The sequence below is a fragment of the Cryptomeria japonica genome, chromosome 10 (assembly GCF_030272615.1).
Source record: "Cryptomeria japonica chromosome 10, Sugi_1.0, whole genome shotgun sequence".
In the NCBI taxonomy this organism is placed as follows: Eukaryota; Viridiplantae; Streptophyta; class Pinopsida; order Cupressales; family Cupressaceae; genus Cryptomeria; species Cryptomeria japonica.
The window spans coordinates 873,657,205-873,671,105 of NC_081414.1; positions in this window are offsets into that span (position 1 = coordinate 873,657,205).

The window sequence follows — 13,901 nt, forward strand, 5'->3', positions numbered from 1 at the left end:
ACCCTATATTCCAAAAGTAGTTCAATATATTATTCAACAGTTAAAAACAAATTACAATATATTTTCAGAGCAATCTCTTCATAGGATTTACACTCATTAGAGACTTGGAGGTAACTCAATAGCCATAAGACTCTTACACACAACCTCTTTCTCATGTACCTCATATATAGGAGATGCAATATAAGAAACCATCAAACAGTATTACAAAACCATGGGCTAAAACCACCTAATAAAGTGGAGCCAACCTTATCTCCAATCTAGATGCCTATGATGTGTCAAAACACACATCAACACATGTTCTTCCTTTTTATAGCTCATTTATATGTCTAATGTATTTTTATATTTCCTATTTCAAGAGTCCAAACTTCTAGAGGCCATAACTTCTAAACCATATATTTGATTGACAAACCGTTTGAAGCACTAAAAATCTCTCGAACTGCTCTATCACCTCGTAAACCATTACGCTAGTTACACCCACTTTTCAGAGTGTTTCAGAGGGTATAAAGTACTTAAAATTAAATTTAAACTTTTCATTGCACCTTCCAAAAACAAAAACTTTAATATCTTCAAAACTAGCCATGATGTTTGCAACAAAAAAATATCGGCATGCTTATCTAGCCAATCTAAAGCTTTGGGGAGAATTTCGCACCATTTTGTGTTCAAATATAAACTTACTATAAATAGTAACCTTATGTAAATGAAAGGTTGAAACACTGGATTTTCCCAACATTCTCCCACTTGTAAAACACCTTGTAAGAGCAAAGGGAGTGGATAAAAGCACAAAGTTGTATCACCCTTTTATAAAGGAAATGGCCAATGTTGATTCAACTTTTTAAATTGAATCAATAGAAAGTGAAATATATGTTTGAATTTTTTAATGATGTAAACTAATGAAATGTATTTTTTTTTGTGTATTTTATGTTTGTAATTTTTATAAAAAAGTAAAAATTATTTGAATATACTTTCTTATAAAGTAAACACTATAATTTAGTTGCTAATAAAATACTAAAATTGAAGCTACACGAGGCGTCACACTTTATATAGTAAATTTTACCCTTTTTCTTCAATTTTTTGTGTATATTGATAACTTGAAAATTTAGTGCAAAAATATATTTTTGACTATTTTTTATGTATATATATTTTTCAATAAATTTAAAAAGTTATTTGTACTAAAATATAACTCTTTCCATTTAGCATCACCTTTTTTCTTATTTATTTATCCAAATTAGAAAAGAATTATATCATCTTCAAATAGACTCTTTCTCTAGTGCATTTAGTTTTTTAAAAAAAAATTAAATAATTTTTAGTATTTTTCCATTACATGATAATCAACCTTATATTTTAGTGTTGATGACCTACTTCCAAAAAAATAAAATATAAAATATAAAAAATAATTAAAATATTAAAAGATATATATTTTGGAAAATTCGCTTATAGATCTATAAAAGGGTATTTTCACATTTCAAAAAAAATATTATTTATAAGAGTAGTTGTTGAAACATCGAGTTTTTCAAAACAAAAAAAAAATTGTAATTAGAGAAAAAGTAGTATAAAATATACATTTAATAGACAATTCCAATTGAAAAAATTGTGGCCCATATATAAGATAGCTATAATGAATCTCTATAGACCATATGTTTGACTAAAATTAATTTTTAGTTAGAATTACTTAAATTCACTTGTGCTGATAAGTTGGCCTGAAAGGTGACAGTTTTGTTCTTTTACCTGACTATCAACACAATAAATTAATTGCTAGGGGCCATGAGGCCCATGCACTCCAAAAACCATTTGAACCTCTCTATGCTCACAAACTTAGTTAAAGAATCTACAACATTCATCAAAGTCTCTACCTTAACTAGCTTCAACCTACCATCTTCAATCATATCTCTGACAAAATAAGACCGTGCCAGATAAGTTGTTAGATAGAGTGATGTGTTGTCATTGATGTCAGCATATTCCTTTGTATTTTAGTGTTGCAGTCAAATTTAAAAAGTTGGTTTATCCTATGTGTTGCAGATGAGCTGATGCGGATTAATGGGTTTTGTGATAAGTATTGTTGGCAACAATGCAACAAACTGAGAGGGGGGTGAATCAGTTTGCACCAGAAATTCAAAACTTTACTACAACTTAAAACACAACAAAGATTTGATAATGAAGAGCTAAAGCATAAAACAACACCACATCAATAACACACATAACACCAAGATTTTTGATGTGGAAAACCCGGTTAAGGGAAAAACCATGGTGGGAACCTAACCACAATGAGACAATACCCTATTAGGAGTAAGTGAAATAATACAATGGGGAATGCACATGCATGTAGGCACACTGCCTAGAGCTCACTGCTCAAAACAATAAACCCAAAAAGGCTACAACCTTTAAGGAAGGTTCACTACCTTATAGAAATCACACTGACTTACAAAAAATTTGGATTACATCCAGAGAATCATGAACTGATAAAATAGCATCTAAACATGCTTGAGTTAGTTCCGGTGAAGCTCATTGTCTGATATTCTCTCCAACACATTTCTCCCAAACTTGCACAACTGTCGAATGATTAGATCAATATTCATACATACAAATACCTCTCACAATGATTAGAATGTTTATTTATACACATCATCAACCCATGAAACATAGGTCAGCTCATCACACTCTACATATTAAAAATATAATCACATACACCATAATAGTGCATGCACACAAAGACAATGTCGGTTAAGATATGGTATGGACCTAACCAACCACCACAAATATGAAATGCATCCAATAATCATGCCTTGATTATCTACAACATGCTACAATACCAAAAACAATGCTTAACATGAATAACATCATTAGATCAAGAAAATCTTCAATAATGCACACAAGGATCAATGCAGGTCATTAATACACATAATACACAATCTAGAAACATCCACATGCAATGTGAATTGCATCGCAACAACCGCAACATCTTGCATCACAAGAATCATCATTGTCTCACAACTAGAGCTCAAGAAAATACATAGAACTAACCATCAAACTAAAAGATTCACTTGTGAACCTCCAACTCATGAACCACTCTAATTAAGGATAGATATCAATGTCCAGAATACATCCCACACATCCGCAATCAAATATATTACAATTTTGGAGCATAGCATACAAATTTATTAAATCTGCCAACATAGAACAACTGAATAATCAACCATAATACTGGATCACACAACTTGATCAAATCAACATGTGGACCCCTAAAACTTATGTTGAATCAACTAGAGATAAGAATCTCATAACCTATTAAACTGCATCAACTCATCTTGAAAACACAGGCTCAACCAGCTCAATAAACCTGACTGAAATATATCAACATATATTGACTTCACATATGTTGACATCAATGACAACATATCAGCCAATATCCAACAATCTCTCCCTTTGGAATTGATGGAAACATATGAAATGTGAAAAACAATCAATGCAAAGAAATAATCAACTCAATCAACAAACTCCCCCTTTGACCAACAACTCAAATCTCAAATCTATGAACTTCTGCATCACTCCCCCAAAATTGCTTTAGGGGTTTCACATGTTTTATCTCCCCCTTTGACATCAATGGCAAAGGTAATGAGATCAAAATTTTCTCCCCCTTTGAATAATCACTCAAATCAGACTCACTCTACAACAACAATAACTACTCCTGCTGAGTAGCAGTCGCAACGCATCAATCTAGATCACAAGATATCTCTGTGAATCTTACCAGATTGATGCAATCCATGCATCTCAGTTCTCATCAAGAGGTGCAGTCACCCCCAACTTCTTCTGGAGATACTCAAAAGTATCTTTAGGCAAATGCTTCATGAAAATATCTACAATTTGTTCCTTTTTAGATCTACATACTCCAATCTAACTTCTTCCCCATTCACCTTCTCCCTCAAGAAATCATACTTGATAGATATATACTTTGTTTTATAGCACAGTACTAGATTTTTAGACATATTGATAGCACTTGAATTGTCACAGTATATAGCAATAGGCTTATCATAAATAACTCCTATATTCATTAGCATCTATTTCATCAAAATTACCTGAGTACAATTGTTAGCAGTAGTAATGTATTCAGCCCCTGCAGTAGATAAAGAAATAGCATTCTGCTTCTTACTTGCCCATGACACCAACTTCTTTCTTGAAAATATTGCTCCACTAGTAGTACTCTTTTTGTCATCAACATAACTAGCCCAATCAGCATTTGTAAAAGCACTAAAAAAAAAATCATCATCCTTAGGATATCACAAACCAAAATCAATTGTCCCCTTCAAATATCTAAATATACTTTTAACAATAGTAACATGAGATTCCTTAGGATTAGCTTGAAATCTAGCAACAAGACCTACAACATTCATAATGTAAGGTCTAGTCTGTATCAAATACATCAAACCACCCATCATAGATCTATTTCTAGTTCAATTAGCTTTCTAAGAATCATCTTCTTTTGTCAACTTACATCCAGTCACCATAGGTATACCAATAGGCTTTGAGTCATCAAGACCAAATTTCTTCAGCAATTCCTTCACATAGTTGCTTTGAGATATGAAAATACATTTATCCAACTGAATAATTTGTAATCCCAAAAATAATTTCATCTCATCAATCATAGACATCTCAAATTCATTATGCACATCTTTAGCAAATTTCTTACACAAACTATCATTTTCTCCAAAGATAATGTCATCAACAAATACTTCAACAATTAAAATGTTATCTTGATCAATCTTGAAAAATAAAATGCTATCAATAGTACCTTTATTGAATTTAAGCTTCATCAAATACTTATCCAATTTGGCATACTAGGATCTAGGGGCTTGTTTCAATCCATACAATGATTTCTTCAATTTGTAAACCATATCCTTTTTATCTATCAACTAAAATCCATCTGGTTGTTCAATGTAGACTTCTTCTTCCAAATATCCATTCAGAAAGGTATATTTGACATCCATTTGATAAACTTTAAAAATTTTATGAGCAACATATGCAAGAAATAATCTAATAGCTTCAATTATAGCAACCAGAGCAAAAGTCTCCTCATAATCAATTCCTTCTTGCTAAGAACATCCCTTACACACAAGTCTAGCTTTGTTTCTAACAACTTCACCTTGACCATTCATCTTATTCCGAAAAAACCCATTTAGTACCAATCACATTTCTAGTCTTAGGACTAGGAACAAGTTCCCATGTCTCATTCTTTTCAATCTGATTAAGTTCTTCCATAGCTTTAATCCAATTTTCATCTTTGCATGCTTCATCAACATTTTTAGGCTCAATCTTAGAAATCAAATAAATTTCTTCTACAAGTTTTTTTCTAGTCATCACACCTCTATTCTTGTCAGAAACAATATGATTCTCTGAATGATTCAATTTCACATACCTTGGTGTCTTAGGATTAGCTTGATTTTCAAGTTCTTGAACATTTGCAACTTCTCCTTGATTCTCAGTCTTTTTCGGATCAATCTGAGTTTGATTTTGGTTCTGTATTTGCTACCCTTTATCTACATTGGCATCCTCATCATCTGAATCATATCTACAAGGTATCACCTATCTCATGTCTCCTTCATCAACCTTCACAGTAATACTTTCAACAATTTTTCTTAGACTTTTGATAAAACATCGGTAGGCTTCACTTCTAGTGGAATAACCAAGAAAGGCTCCATCACATCTCGTATCAAATTTTCCAAGGTCTTCATCTCTTTTAATGTAATACTTACTTCCCAAAATTCTTCAATACCTAATTGTAGGGGCGTTAGAAAACCATAACTCATAAGGAGTCTTACCAGTATTGATATTTACTCAGTTCAGAGTGTATACTGCAGTTTTCACAGATTCTCTCCAATACACATGCGGCATATTTCCTTGAATCATCATGGTTCTTTCAACTTCTTGAACTGTTTTATTCTTCCTCTCCACAACTCCATTTTGTTGTGATGTTCTAGGAGTAGATAAATGTCTCCTAACTCCATGGTCTTCACAATATGCATTTAAATCATCGAAAGTGAATTCTCCACCTCTGTGAGATCTCAGACACTTCAGCTTTAGACTAGTCTAAGTTTCCACCATAGCTTTGAAAATACGGAACTTTTCCAACGCTTCATATTTCTCCCTTAGAAAGGAAACCCACATCATTCTTGAATAGTCATCAATTAGCAACATGAAATATATGTCACCCTACAAGCTTATCACTCTAGAAGGACCACACAGATCAACATGCACAAGATCCAATAATCCATTAGAATTATACTTCTTTCTTTTATATGTATCTCTTGTCTGCTTCCCTAATTGGCATTCCTTACATACTGGATTGGAGGGCTTTATCAACTTAGGAAAATATCTCACTTGTTGAGTTGAACTAATCTTAACCATGCAATAAAAATTTACATGACACATCCTTCTATTCCATAACTAACTTTCATCAATCCGAGCAATCAAACAACTTTTACTACCAGCATTCAAGTGAAAGATATTACCTTTAGTCTTAGTATCTGATGCAATATCAATTTCAGAGTTACTCAAGATCTTACACTTCCCACTCTTGAATTTCAAATAACATCCCTTATCAACCATCTCACCAACACTCAAAAGATTATTCTTTAAACCTTCAACATATAGAGAATCATCAATGTTATGCTTACCATAAAGAGAAATAGAACCTCTACCATGGAACACACAATCTTTTTTATCTCCAAATATTACCACACCACCATCATATTTTTCCATATTCACAAACTTACTCTTATGTCATATGATGAGAGAAACCATTGTCAATAACCCATTCATCTTTCTCTTCAACTTTCGCATCTAGGACTTTCTCCTCATTAGTGTAGCTTGTAAAATCTATGGTAACCGAATCATCTTCCTTGATAGCAATAAACACAAATTCATCTTATGTTAAGATTTTGGATTCAACTGTGTTTATTTTGTTTGCATCAACATTTTGGATAAGATTCTAGATCAACTGTCCTATCTTATTGCATGAAAAGAATTTAAGAGGTGGCTTCCCTTCATACTTACTGACACCTTTAGAAAATCTCCTTGCTATAAGTGCTTCAAGATCCTCTTCATTTTCCATCTCTCTCACCTCTTTCTCATATCTGGATACTCTTGGAGAACTTTCTCCCAGATCATATCTCTTCTTCCCAGATACAATAGCTTTAAATACAGACTCGATCTTAGGAAGAGAGTCACCAGACTCACTCAACTCAAAAGAAATAAGTTTATCAACCAACATGTCTCTTGTCACATTAGTCACAGTTCATATCTCATCTATAACAGTAGCCTTATGTTTGTAAGAAGGAGGCAAGGATCTCAACACTTCAGCACAAATCTCAAATTCTTAAAGGACTCCACTAGTACATCTGATTCTTCACAAAAGCTCGTTAACTTTTTGCATAAAAGTAGTAATATTCTCATCTTCACTCATCTTCAGGTTCTCATGCTTTACCCAAATCTCATAAGTGGTCTCAAGATCCATCACATTAGTCATTTCAGAATCTATCAAGGCACTCAACAATTCTTCCTTGGCTCTAATATTACATTCTTCTTCCTTCAAATCATCTAGAGTAGTAGGACCATTCTGAGGAACATTATATATATTCTTAGTGATCTTCCAATACTCTTCTCCAATGCATCTCAAATGAACTTGCATTCAGATTTTCCAGAGAGTGTAGTTCCTTCCATGAAATCTTAGACTATCCTTCTTAAAAGTAATAGTTGCCATTCTGGATCTCCTCAAGTGGTCAATCTTCTTCCAGAGAATGTAGCTCATATACCAATTGTTGGCAACACTGCAACAGACTAAGAGAGGGGGTGAATCATTTTGCACTATAAATTCAAAGCTCTACTACAACTTAAACCACAACAAATATTTGATAATGAACAGTTAAATAATAAAACAATACCACATTAATAACACACATAACACCAAGATTTTTGACATGGAAAACCTGATTAAGGGAAAAACCATGGTGAGAACCTACCCACAATGAGATAATACCATGTTAGGAGTAAGTGAAATAATACAATGGGGAATGCACATGCATTCAGGCACACTACCTAGAGCTCACTGCTCAAAACAAGAAACCTAGAAGGGCTACAACCTTTAGGGAAGGTTTACTACCTTACAAGAAGTCAAACTAACTTAAAAAACATTTTTATTACATATGAAGAATCATGAACTAATAAAATAGCATCTCAACATGCCTGAGTACAGTTTCGGTTAAGCTCACTATGTGATCTTCTCTGCAACACAGTTCTCCCAAACTTGCACAACTGTCAAATGATTAGATCAATATTCGCACATACAAATACCTTTCATAATGATGAGATACCTCTCACAATGATTATAATGTTTATTTATACACATCATCAACCCATGAAACATAGGTCGGCTCATCACACACTACATATTAAAAATATAGTCACATACACCATAATAATGCATGTGGACCAAAACAATGCCAGCTAAGACGTTTTATGGACCTAAACAACCACCACAAATATGAAATGCATCCAATAATCACACCTTGATTATCCACAATACACTACACTACCGAAAACATCGCTTAACATGAAGAACATCACCAGGTCAAGAAAATATTCAATAATGTACACAAGGATAAATGTGGATTGAATCAATACACATAGCACAAGATCTAGAAACATCCATAGGAAACATTAATTGCACCACAACAACTTCAACATCTCACATCATAGGAATCATCATCATCTCACAATCGGAGCTCAAGAACATACATTGAACTAACTATCAAACTAAAAGATTCACTTGCGGACCTCCAAATCATGAACTACTCAAATTGAGGACACATATCAACATCCAAAATACATCCCACATATTAGCAACCAGAGATATTACAATTCTAGAGCATAACATATGGATTTATCAAAACCACCAACATAGGATAATTGAATAATCAACCATAATACTGGATGACACAACTCAATCAAATCAATATGCAGACCTCTGAAACTTATGCTAAAGCAACTAGAGATAAGCATATCATAACCCATTAAACCACATCAGCTCATCTACAAAATACAAAATCAACTAGCTTAATCAATCTGATTGAAATATAGCAACACATATTGGATTCACATGTGTTGACATCAATCACAACATATCAACCAATATCCAACAAGTATATCTAGTTGATTCAGTAGACATTTCAGAGGTTTGCATGCAGATTTGATTGAGTTGTGAGGTCTAGTATTGCAGTTGGTATTTTAGTTATTCAGTGTTGATAAGTTTTGGTAAATCCATGTGTATTTCTCTAGAATTGCAATATCTTTAGTTGTGGGTGTGTGGGATATGTTCTGGATGTTGATATGTGTCCTTAGTTTGAGTGGTTCATGATTTGGGTGTCTCCAATTGAATCTTTCAGTTTGATAGTCATTTTTGTGAGTGTTATTGAGTTTTGGTATAATGATGATAATGACTCCAGTAATGCGAGTTGTTACGGTTGTTGTTGGGCAATTCATGTTACTTGTGGATGTTTCTAGATCATGTGCTATGTATATTGGTGGTCTGCATTGACTATTGTGTGTGTTATTGAATTTTTTTTGTGTCTAGTGGCATTCTTCATGTTATATGACATTCATGATGTTGTAGTGTGTTATGGATGATCAAGACATAATCCTTGGAGGTGTTTCATATTTGTGGTGATGGTTTAGGTCTAGACTATGTCTTAGCCAACAACATTTTGGTATGCATGTATTATTGTAGTGTGTGTGGTTATATATTTTTTATATGTAATGTGTGTTGAGCCAACCTTGAAATATAGGTTGAAACTTGTATAAATGAATGTAATAATCATTGAGAGGCATTATTCTATGAGTGAATAATGTATTAATCATCTAGTAGTAGTGAAGTTGTGTGAAGAAGTGTGTTGCAGAGAAGATTAGACAATGAACTTAACTAGAACTGTACCCAAGCATGTTGAGATGCTATTTCATCAGTACATGATTCTCTGGATGTAATTTGAATGTTTTTGTAAGTCAGTGAGACTTCTTGTAAGGTAGTGAGCTTTCCCTAAGGGTTGTGATAGACTTATAAATCACTGAGAGGGGGGGGGGTGAATCAGTGATAGCAAAAACAATAGCACTTTAAACATAGACCAGTAAAAACAATTAACCAGTTTACTTAAGACTTTGCATGCAATCCAAAGTGTTATAAAAGCATTCACAACAAGTAAAACATTCACTATAACACAAGTGTTTATACATGGAAAACCCAACTGGGAAAAACCACAGTGAGATGGGACTCACAAGTTAACTATCTGTAGAAATAAGTAACTGACTGGTTAAGGTCTAGAAAGTGCTCTATTGGGAGTGAATCCTATTAAAGATCCCAAAGCTCTGTTAGGAGCTATACCTGGTTAAAGGTAATACCTTGCTAGGAGTAACCTCAGTAGAGGATTTCAAATCCAAACTAATGGATCACCTAGTTATATGATTTGTATAATCAATCTTGTTAGAGCTTATCCGGTTAGGGGAATTCACTATTGTAGTGATTAGAAAACAACAGGTGGTATGATCTAGAAATAGCACATCTTGCTTGCATAGATCATATTTTCTCACTCAATATTGCATCACTGACATACTCTGCAACTCCTTCAATAAATCGCATCAACTCTAACTCATAACATCACATGTATCTCACATCATAAAATTAACTAATCACAATGTCATTTTATACATTAGATTTAATGTCAACTCAAGAACCTCTTCACAATTTCCTTGGTTCAGTGTATCTAGACAATCTTCCATAACACATCACAAATCATCGCCAAAAATGTCGGTTAGAGATAACTCATCATGACTGGTGATAACTCATCACATAATCAGTGAAAACCAGTTGGAACATCAATATCAGTTGAGAGTTAACCACTTCCAATTCACAAATTTACTATCCTTCACTCGCCTCCTTGCCTCTATTCGTCATATCCCAAAATTGGTGTCAATGAAATTAACCAAAATCAATTGTCTTCACTTCATATACTGGTTGTCTACATATATCAGTTAGACACCTTCATACCGCTTGGACTTCTCTATACATATGATACCAGTTTGCAATATAAAGGCTTAGGAGTAGTACTAGTTTGTCTTAACAATATGATCATATGTGTGTGTGTATATATGTGTGCCATCAATGACAACACATAAAAGTCATCCAATAAAAAAATCATCATCAAGCCAAAACTTATAGTCTCCCCATTTGGCATTGATGGCAACACTTACAAAAAAGAATGTACAGACTCCCCCATAACAATAAATATTTCTACTTCCCCTTTGACAACAATGCCAAACTAAAAAGTAATATACATATATATTACATCAAAATTTGCACCAAAACCTGCATATACATAAAGATAAGAGGTTTTCAAGGTGTGTTCAATGCAATTCTTAAGAAAATGTCACTAAAAGTAATATTCATCTATGCAAGATCATTATCCCATGTTTCTAACAATGTTTTAGTGATCTCAATAGTTGTCATAATTTGTGCAGCAAATTCTTCCATTCCATCCACTGTGCTCATCTTCGGGGTAGCCAAAACTGCTTTTGAATCCTTGTATGCCCTCTGTAGGATTTCAACATTTGGAACCAACTAGTTCTTCAGTTCTTTCAAGGATCTAATTCGCTTAACCTGTTCATAATCATATACATCTAACATATGTTGCAAAGCATCAACTGATTTGCTAAAATCTAGAGCCGAATCTTGTACTAGTATATAAGCATTACTTATCTTTTCCAGTTCCTTTTCTATATCTTCTCACCTCTTCTTCAAATCAAAATAGAAAAGTGAAACGTTAGATGTATTAGCCAAAAGGTTACCTCTAGTTTCAATAGCAGTTCTCAAAAGATCTTTATTTACAGATAAAGCAATCTTTCCTTTATCAATATCTAACATTAGTTTCTCTCCCCTCTTCTTCTTGTAATTCTTTTCAGCTAAGGTATGTGCTGCTTCTTCAAGTGATTTTAGTTGGTGAGTAGCATCAACAACCAACTGTCCAATTTTTCCCATAGGGGTAGACAAATTGCTAGTGAGAGTCTCTGGTAGAAGACTAGACAAAATGTCAACAACAGTCTGTATAGTTTATGCTTCTTTCCTCTATTCTTTTAACCTTTCTTTTGAGCTCTGGATTGCATAACTATAGTGATCTCTATTAGTTCTTATACGCTCAATTTGTCCACATCAATTGGACCTTGAATGCTTATGGAGTCATCATCATCATCAGCTATTGTTTTCTCCTTCTTCTTGCTTTTACCTCTTCATGCTTCTTCTCTTCATTCTCCTTCTTTTTAGTCTCCTTCTCTTCAACCCTTTTCTCTAGTTTCTCTTTCTTTATTTCTATGTGTGCTTCTTATGTGGTTGTAGGGTCCGGTGGTAGTTGATTTTAAACTTGGTTTTCTTTTTCCGGTGGTGGTTGTATGTCCACACTTGGTTCATTAACTGGTACTTCCTCAGCTAATTTTTCACCAACAATACCATATTGCTACTCATTTTCCTTATCTGGTTCAATGACATTACCAGTTCTGTCAATGAGTTCCTGAATTTCTTTAGTATCATCCACAAAGAATATAACCAATGGTGAACTTGTGTCATCCTTGTTCTTAATAGGATAGACTACATCTGGTGTAATAATCTCTTCAGCATCTTGCTCCGATGGAGCTCTAGTCTCAGTCTGATTAGGTTTGTTATCATAGCTTTTCAGAAGTGCCTCCATCCTCTGAATATCTTGAGTTATTTTATGAGTATCATCTTCAATAAGTTGTGTCTTTCCATCCAATAATTTCAATCTGCTTGACTTAGAATGAAATTTTCCTTTGTACTTAGCAAGTAATGCTAATAACTTATCTTGAAACAACTCAGGAAAATATTGAATAAAAACTCTATCAATAATTTCTTGATCCTGTTATACAACGATTTTCCATTTATTTAGAAGAATAGGATATAAATAATTAGAAATGTCTTTTTCAATATCTTGTGGTAAACGATTGTTTTGACATAGGTAATTGATTACCTCTTGAACAATTTCTTGATGAATCAAAATACTCTTTGACATTGTCAAACCTTTTCCTCCCTAATGTTTTTACTGTCCTCTCAAAATCACTCATTGGTTTGAACGTTGCAACATTAATAGGAATACTTTGCTTGGAAATGTCTCCTAATGGTTTGGATTTCTTACCAGTTAATTTCATCTTCATTGATTCTTCTTCAGTGTCAGTATCATCAGATTTTGCTTGAAGAATGAGATGTCTGCCTCTCTTCTTTGCTACATTTTGCTTCTTTGCATACACCTTGGGTACCGGTTCCTTCTTGATTTGAATACTTCTAGTCACCCTTGTACCGCTGGTCATAGAAGTTGCTTGCTCAACTTTCTTCTTTTTCTCCTTGGAACTACTGGGTTGAGCAGGTGGAATCCTTTCTTGGTAAGTTCCCAATCTTTTCTTCTTTTTATCCTTAGGAGATGCCAAAAGGTTGTTGGCATAACCAATTAGTGAGTCATAGTTGACATCATATCTCATTTCTTCCATCTCTTCTTCTCTCGGTTCAACAGCCTCCATAAGGCAAAAGTTAGTGGTCACAGTGAAACAGATGTCTTTTTCAAAGTGTTTCACCACTTCATTAGATAGCCTTAATCTCATGTTCATCTTCTTTTTAAAGTCATTAAAATATTTGTTCATGGCAATAAGAAATGTGTTCTTCATAGACTTGATGCTATTCTTGATTTGGGCTGTAACCGGTATGTCCTTAGACCATTGAATATCACCGATTCCTAGAATGAAATTCTGAAAGTAGAAAAATAAACCAATAAATAGTTGATCATATTTTAAATTTTGACTATTATCCT